Genomic DNA, 9,142 nt, shown 5'->3' with positions numbered 1-9,142 from the left:
TCACTTTAGCTGCTGGCTTGCAAATTTTGGGGTGATCCATCAAGTGAGGACCGAAAAAAAGGGGGGTCCAAAAACGCTTTTTCTCCATGTTAATTTCCATATGAAACTTTAGACAGGGCTACAGCCTGAACTGCTGAACGGAATTAGACTAAATTTGGAAGAAAGGAAGATATTGTGCAAGAAAGAGCCTTTTTTGTTAAATGGTGTAAATCCGTTCAGTAGTTGCAGAGAAATGTAAAGAAATTCCCAGTTGTATATCTAGGGAGGCTGCGAAACCTCCCAATCTCGTTTCTGAGAACTGATTGGCTGCCAACACTTCAAACCAAAGTGTTGGCAGCCATCTTGTGACTCGGTTAAATCGAGTCAGAAGAAAAAACTTTAAAAAAAGAAAAGGGGGCAGGGTAGAAACACCCTGACCCTCATGGGGGGGGAGGGTTCCACAGGGACCCTCTAGGGCCAAAACAGCATTTAAAAAAAAAATCAACTGGTGTCGTGTTGAATTCCCGAATCCCCCTGAAAATTGAAAGAATGAAGCACGGGCTCCCATGCTTCATTTAATTCAGGCCCCCAGGTGGGCCAGGTCCTGGGGGCATTATGAAAATAATGATGGGGGCCCCCCTAGGGCCCAGGGGTTCCCCCACCTCCCCAAGACTGAAGACAAAGAAATGCGGGGGACCACACGGCCCACCCACAGCCCCAGGGACAACCACCTCCCTGGGGCTGTTATATAATAATGCATGGAGGGCTCATGCTACCCCCATGCAGCCCCAGGAACCGCCACCTCCCCGGGGCACTCTGTTTTTAACTTAAAAAAATGCGAGGGAGGCCGTAAAGCCTCCCCCACTGCCCCGGGGGCCCCACCTCCCCGGGGCACATAGATTATAAAAACAAAAGCAGCGGAGGGCCCTATGGCCTCCCTGGCAGGCATGGGGACTGCCACCTCCCTGGGGCACAAATTCAATATTTAAGGGGGTCATTGCATACCCCTGGGGACCACCACCTTCTCAGGGCTTAATTCACAAAGAAGGGGTCCTACATGGCCCTGGGGTCTTTTGAGATGTCATCAGTGATGTCACTGACCAGGACATGTTTGATGTAATATGTGAGGTCATAAACAGTGCATTCCAGGGGCGAGTTATAGTTAGCTCACTAACTGTACCAGATTAATTTCTCGGGTTTTGTATGAGTGAAATCTGACCCTAACTTCGAGGTCACTCAATGTCCAGCAGGACAGCCCCTTCCAGTCTTCGAGATGCTGATATACCCCAGAGGCTCCCTGCACTAATACTCGGGGTACCAGAGCCTGTTGCAAGCACCAAGGCTTGATTGTGATCAGTCTGAACACCACTGCCACCAAAATGTACCTGCATATCAAGGGACATCAGAAGAGGCCAGCTCCATGCCAGAAGTAATCTTACTGTGTTGCTTTTCCTTTTTCTACAGGTGCACCGAGAACTGTGTGAGTCTTAAACTCGCCGACCCGCCGAAAAAACACCTATGCACCTGAGCACCCCAACCTGAGTCCTTTGAAACCAACTGTGCCTCTGGGGTCGTAACATCCTCAAGAGCTGAGCTCCCCTTTGGGTTCACTGGACTGGTCCCCAATCCCCAATTGCAGCCTTTCTTCAGAAGTACTGTTCCCCATTGACTTCAATGTGCAGCGTTCGAGGCTACTACAGCTGAAAGCACCTCTGCACCCGGACACCCCAGGGCAGGTAACCTTGAACTCTTTGTACTTTCCTGGACCTCTGCCCCTATTTACCTTAAGACCGGAAGAACAGTCTGTAAGTTGTTTGCAAGTGACCCTATGCAGTGTATGTTCCTCCCATTGGATACCATTATAGCGTTTGAGGCTCATGCCTCAAATTTGACAGCTGCATTTTCTAGGTTTCTAAAAAACAGGAAAAGTGCTTACCTGGTCCTGAAGATCTTGGTGTCTAAAATGATGTAACAATCTGTGTTATTTTTACAAATTGGTGTTGAATTTTCTTATTAAGTGTGTGTGTTTCATTTCTGTTTGGAAGAAATGCCTAACACTGCCTTATGATAAGCCTAAGGCTGCTTGAACACACAGCTACAAATGGTGTTCAGACAAAATATATAGAAAACAATATTGAGATGGGAAATATCGATGTGTAAATATTGTAATGCACACATATTGAGTGAACAAATATTGTTGACAAGTTTATCAATTTTCAAAGGTAAGTAAAATCGTTGTTAAAAATATCTCAATTGTTAATATAATTTACAAAAACATTGTTGTTAATAATATCATTTTTGAATCATTGTATGTATTTTAGTATATATATTAATTGGACATGTCATAAGTTGTTTGTATAATTATTGTTAATGTTTTTTAAAATTGTTTGTACATTTGTAGCTGTTTTTGAATTTAATTCAATAGTTTATTGTCATTTTTTGTTGTAGTTGGTTGTGATGTTTATAGGGGTACAGGGTGGAAAGTAAATTAATTATAATTAGTTCACAATTATTTTTGTAGTACTATTAATTATTTAATTGATAATTTATTATGTAAATTATGCAATTACTTTTTTCAAGGTAGGTTTTAGCTCTGGGTTGTGGGGTCTGTAGGGGTATAGGGTGTGAAGTAATTTAAATATAATTAATTGATAATTCAATTTGTATTATTAATAATTATTTAATTGATTATTAACTATGCAAATTGTGTATTTAATTTAATTTTAAATTTATATTTTTGGTGCAGGTTGAGGTTTTTGTAGTGGTTAACGTTGGGAAGGAAATTAATTATAATAATTAATGTTAATTATTGGTAATTATTTCATTGATAATTAATTATGTAAATTGTGCAATTAAGATATTTTTTGAGTTATATATCAGGTGCTGGTGGCTGGGTTTGTAGGGATAAAGGCTTGGGATGTTAATTAAATAAAGGATGGGAAGTGATTTGAGTAATAATAAATGTAAAAATAGTTATTCATTCATTAAAAATTTTGTTATTTATTATCTTAAGTGTTAATTCTGTTATGCTTTTCAATTGTCAATTGTAAATAACATTATATTAGTTGGTTGTTATGATTGTGAGAATACAGTGCGGTATTTTAATTATATTAACACTATTTGTCTTAATTTATAATATGTATTAAACATAGTAATAAATATGTAATTGTTTATTTTTTTATATTTATATATATATATATATCTTATATCTAAATATTGATATTTCTTGTTATTTAATATAGCTGCTAAAATATTTTGTATGTTTGAAGTGAATTGCTCTCTCTCTACTCTCTCTCTACTTTTGCACAGAATGGAGCGGGAATAGTAAACTTTACCCCTCTGTAATCCAACACTTTCCCTACTGTTGGCACTGACTGGAGTGGGAATAGTAGTTTTTACTCTTCCTGGGTCCAATGCTTTCCTTACTGTTGTACAGACTGGAGTTGGTATAGTACATTTTACCCCTTGCAATCCAACACTTTCCCTACTGCTGCACTAACTGGAGTGGGAATAGGAAATGGTATCCCTCCGGAGTCCAACCCTTTCCCTACTGTAGCACTGACTGGAGTGAGAATAGTACATTGTATCCCTCCTGAGTCCAACCCTTTCCCTATTGTTGCACAGACTGGAGTGGGATGGTAATTTTTACCCCTCTGGAGTCCAGCACTTTCCCTACTGTTGTACAGACTGGAGTGGGAATAGCAAATTTTACCCCTCCGTAGTCCAACACTTTCCCTAATGTTGCACTTACTGAAGTGGGAATAGTAATTTGTACCCATCCTGAGTCCAACGCTTTCCGTACTGTTGCACAGACTGGATTGGGAATAATAAATGTATCCCCTCCTGAGTCCAACACATTCCGTACTGTTGCACAGACTGGAGTGGGAAGATTAATTCTTACCCCTCCTGAGTCCAACCTTTTCCCTACTGCTGCACTGACAGGAGTGGGAATAGTAAATGTTACCCCTCCAGAGTCCAACCCTTTCACTACTGTTGCACAGACTGGAGTGAGAATGGTAATTTTTACACCTCTGGAGTCCGGCGCTTTCCCTACTGTTATACAGACTGGAGTGGGAAAAGCGAGTTTTACCCCTATGCAGCTCAACACTTTCCCTACTGTTGCACCGACTGGAGTGAGAATAGTAATTTATACCCCTCCTGAGTCCAACCCTTTCCCCTACTGTTGCACAGACTGGATTTAGAATAGCAATGTGTAACCCTCTTGAGTGCAACTCTTTCACTACTGTTGCACAGACTGGATTTGGAATAGCATTGTGTACCCCTCCTGAGTCAAACGCTTTCCCTACTATTGAACAGTCTGGTTTGGGAATAGAAATGTGTACCCCTCCTGAGTCAAACCTTTTTCCTACTGTTGCATTGACTGGAATGCGAATAGGAATGTTCACCCCTCCTGAGTCGAATGTATTCCCTACTGTTGCACCGACTGGAGTGGGAATAGTAATTGTATCCCCTCCTGAGTCCTTTGCCTTCTATACTGTTGCACAGACTGAAGTGGGAATAGTACATTTTACCTCTCTGCATCCAACAATTTCCCTACTGTTGCAGTGACTGGTATGGGAATATTAATTTGTACCCCTCCTGAGTTCAACGCTTTCCCTACTGTTGCACTGACGGGTGTGGAAATTGTAATTTTTACCCCTTCTGAGTCTAACCCTTTCCTTTCTGTTGCACAGACAGGAGTGGGAAGAGTCATTTTATCCCTCTGTGTAAAACCCTTTCCCTACTGTTGTGCAGAGTGGAGTGGGATAAGGAAATTTCACCCCTACGCAATCCAACACTTTCCCTACTCTTGCACTGAATGGCGTGGCAATAGTAAATTGCACTTTTCCTAAGTCCAATGCCTTCCCCAGTGTTGCACCGACTGGAGTGGAATTAGTAAATTTTACCCCTCCTGAGTCCAACTCTTTCCCTACTGTTGGGAATAATACAATTTACACTTCTTGAGTCCAACTTTTTCCCTACTGTTGTACAGACAGGACTGGGAATAGTAGATTTATTATTTCTACAATTTTATAGTTTTGTTTATATTATTTCAATTTATATTGTTATGATTTTTCGTGTATTTAAAATTATATTATTTTTATTTAGTAATGTTTGTAATATGTAATATATTTTTTGTTGAAAAACTTTTTATATTGTTTACTTTTTTAGGTGAAATTAAAATGGCATGTTTTTTATATTTTTTCTAGTTCATTTGTTACGGTTTCTATTATATTTATAGCACGGTTACCCCAGATGGGTATTGAAAAAAGCAGCTCAAAACGTAGATACACGTACCAGAACTGAGATTCTGTATGGACCAGGCAGGGAAGTGGAGATTGACAGTGACAAAGGTATGAGTGACACCAGACTTATCACTAGGTACAATGCCAAATCAAGGAGCATACAGGAGATTCCTAATAGAAACTGGGATCTCCTACATTGTGACCCAATAATAGGTGACACAATTGGGGATAGGCCCAAGATCACATACCGAAGAACTAGATCCCTTAGAGACATGCTTGTGAAACCTGATGTCTACATGGAGGCTAACACATGGGATGTACTGGATAGACCCCAGCAGGATTTCCATATATGTGGGAAAAGCAAAGCCTGTGAACAATGAACCAACTGCAATGAAATCCTGATTTCAGGCCCCAATAAGGTAAAACCCATCACCAAGTGCATTACATACAGTACACCATATGCAATATAAATGCTTGCGGCCCCTTGTGGGCTCAGGTATGTGAGCAGTACCATACATCCGGTACACAAAAGAATCCTTCAACATACAAGAGCTATTACCAACTAGGATGAACATTACCTAGTTGCCAGGCACTTTGCCACACATCACTACAGTGATAGGAAACATTTAAGGTTTACTGGGATTGACCACATCACAGCAGACCCCAGGGGGAGATATTGTATCACCACACTCAGGAAATGGGAATCTAGACTGAACATTGAGCTTAATATGAAGGCTCCACATGTTTTGAACTAAGATGAAGAGTTACCTGTCCATTTAGACTAATTCAATCTATTTGATGTGACAACTGGTATAAGGATTGCTTGCTGGTTAAACTTAGTTTGCTGTGTATAGGATTTTAAAAGCTCCCTCTGAATTGTGTGTCATCTTTTTACGTCTTTTATTTTTCAGAGAGAAGAGGAAGGGACTCTCACCTGGCACGATGGGTTCGACAGGGGGCCCCGGCCGGGGCACCCTACTCTTTTCTTCCAGTGCATTTGGAACACATGGGTGCTATTTACACTTTTTCTGATTCGGATTTTATGGACTAGTAATGTTATTGTGCATTATAATTTGGTTCATTTGTTTGTCTCCACCTTGCTTGCGATACTCCTGAGGGCACTCCTTTAATTCATATCAGGACCACTTGGGCAAAATTGGACATTATTGGCCTCCATAAGGGACCAAACACTCACTTTCTTCAAGCCTGTATTCAGAGACATGTTCGAACGACCGATTACGATGCAAGGAAACTGTTCAGGCTGTCCGAATCGGTTCCGATCTGCATTTGGACGCACCAAGTCATTTCAGAGCTGAATCGTACAGCTCTATGGACACTGTTTCTGACCAAGTAATTACGATGTCCAATTCTGACAGCCGTTCTGAATTGGTTTGTCCGACATGAAACAGCTGTTGGATTCAGACTTTGGGGGCCCGTAGCAGGCCCCCCTTCACCTGTAGGCTTCCGGGTGGGGCCCATGGGGGTACCCATGGGACCCCTCTTTCCAACCAGGCAGCCTGGCAGGCACCATAGGGTGCCCGCCAAAGAGTGCAAGGTTTTCCCCAAAGACCCCTTTTTGCAATGGGAGCCTGTGTTCTCCTCTGGAGCACAGGCTCCCATTGAAGTCAATGCGAGCCCGACCGAACGATGTTCGGGAGCATCGTAATTGGTCGAACGGTCTCGCAGAATTCAATTTGGCCAGAAACAATTCCGAAACCGATTCGGTCGGAAGAGTTTCCGAACTACATCATAATCGGCCCCTTAATGATAACTATTTTTAAATATATATGTTAAAAAACAATCTTATGTAATAATAGATATCAGTCAATAAACAATATTTTTCTTCAAATATTTTTGTCATTTACATTATAGGTATAGGAAAACGATATTTTTGTGTTCAATATTTTTGACTCAATATTTATATACCAAGATATTTAAGGTTTTAATATTTTGTTAGTGAGCCTCCACAAATAGAGCACATTGGGACTATTAAAGAAAGCCCCTGTACACTAGTAAGGGATACCTGGACTCTCTATACAGTGCACCTCATTTTGGTACACTATATCAAAATCCATCTTGCTAAATTGGTGGTGCAGTGGTGGGATACAAGACTTTGGATTTGTTGTACCACTCTGTTAATAAGTGATTCAACTAAGGAACCCACAATTGCCTTTAGTCCAAAATATTTTTTTGATTTTATACTAGTAGTTAGGCTTCAAAAGACTCTTTTTACAATTGTTGTTGATTCTCTAAAAAGGTTCCTACTGTACTAAACATGTCACCTCAGAGGAGAGAGTCGAGGAACTCAGTCAGACTCCTTATCGGCAACTTAGTTTGAAGTAGTTAAAGAACCTCTGTATGGCTTGTAAATGTGCAGCTGGGCCTAAACCAACAAAGCACAAATCCAGGAGTTGCTGGCTACGTTTAATAGAGACCAGGAAAGAGAAGAAAACTCTGACAACACTGAAGATGACCTAGTCAGTGAAGATGACACTGAAAATTGTACTCATGGGGATAGCTCCCCTTCTGATACCCCAAAAGAAGAGAGCCCCTTCAGGCCCATAGACAAATTAGGAGATCCAGACCAAGAGCTGGAAGACTAGCCAGAAAAGTAGCCCTTGAGGCCACAATCTTGTTCAAAAAGAGAGAAAGGATTGAGATGGGTCTAACACCCATAAACGGTAGCAGAAATAAGGTAAATAGGGAGAGAGAGGAAACGTTTTACCCTTAAATCACAAAGAGGAATGTCCCTAAATATGTTGAGGGTGAAGATATCACAAAATGGTTTACAGCCAATGAAAAGGCTTGTAAAATGAGAAAGCTCAATCAAAAGTATTGGGGCTCTCTACTCTGAGAGCTTTTCTCAGGCAAGTGCAGGGCTAGACTCTTAACACAAAGGGGCCAATTACGATGTCGTTCGGAAAGGCCCCAAACAGAACTCGATTAGTTCGAATCTGATTCAGAAGCCTTGTTTCCGACTGACTCTGAAACATTTCCAAACAACCGATTTTGATTTTCAGAAACCGTTCAGATTGTCCGACTCGGTTCCGAACGGCATTCGGAGTAACTAAGTCGTTTGGAGCGTAATCGTAGCAGTCTACGAACCGTGTTTCCCAACGCGCGATTAGGATGTTGAATTCGGACAGCCTTTCCAAATCGGTTGCTCCGACACAGATCGGCTATCGGAATCTGACTTTGGGGGCCCGTAGCAGGCCCCCCTTCACCCGAGGCCCACCAAATGGAGCTTGTGGGGGTACCCATGGGACCCCTCTTTCCAGCCATGCACAGTGTGGCAGGCACCCCATGTGCCTGCCACAGGGTGCAAAATTTTCTACACCCACCTCTTTCTTCAATGAGAGCCTGTGCAGTCGGTCGGAACACAGGCTCCCATTGAAGTCAATTCGAGTCCGACCAGACAATATTCAGAAGCATCGCAATCGGTCAGTCCGACTCGCAGGACCAGATTCGGTTGGAAACGATTCCGAAACCGATTAGGTCCGAAGAGTTCCTGAACGACATCATAATTGACCCCTTAATGAGGAAGATGCTAAGTCCTATGACCACATGTAGGATAATGTGATTGAGGGCTTTGGACTCACCCCTGAAGAGTACAGGATTAGGTTAATGGAGACTCACAAAACCTCAAGTCAGTCCTGGGTTAATTTTGTAGACTTTTCAGTCAAAACACTAGGTGCCTGGTTGAAAGGCAGTAAGATGCAAGAATATGAAGGACTTTACAATCTGTTGATGAAGGAGTGCTTGTTAAGTAATTGTACATCAGAGAAACTGCATCACTACCTAGTAGATGTAGGGTTAGTCTCTCCCCAAGAGATGGGAAGAAGACTGGCCATTGGCCAAAACAAGGGTATCCAAGAAGACCCATGGTGGGGGTGACCAAAAGAAAGGGGTTGATAATT

The sequence above is a fragment of the Triturus cristatus genome, chromosome 10 (genome assembly GCF_964204655.1).
Source record: "Triturus cristatus chromosome 10, aTriCri1.1, whole genome shotgun sequence".
NCBI classification, from domain to species: domain Eukaryota; kingdom Metazoa; phylum Chordata; class Amphibia; order Caudata; family Salamandridae; genus Triturus; species Triturus cristatus.
The sequence above is the reverse complement of the archived record's forward strand: the minus strand, read 5'-3'. Positions refer to the sequence as shown.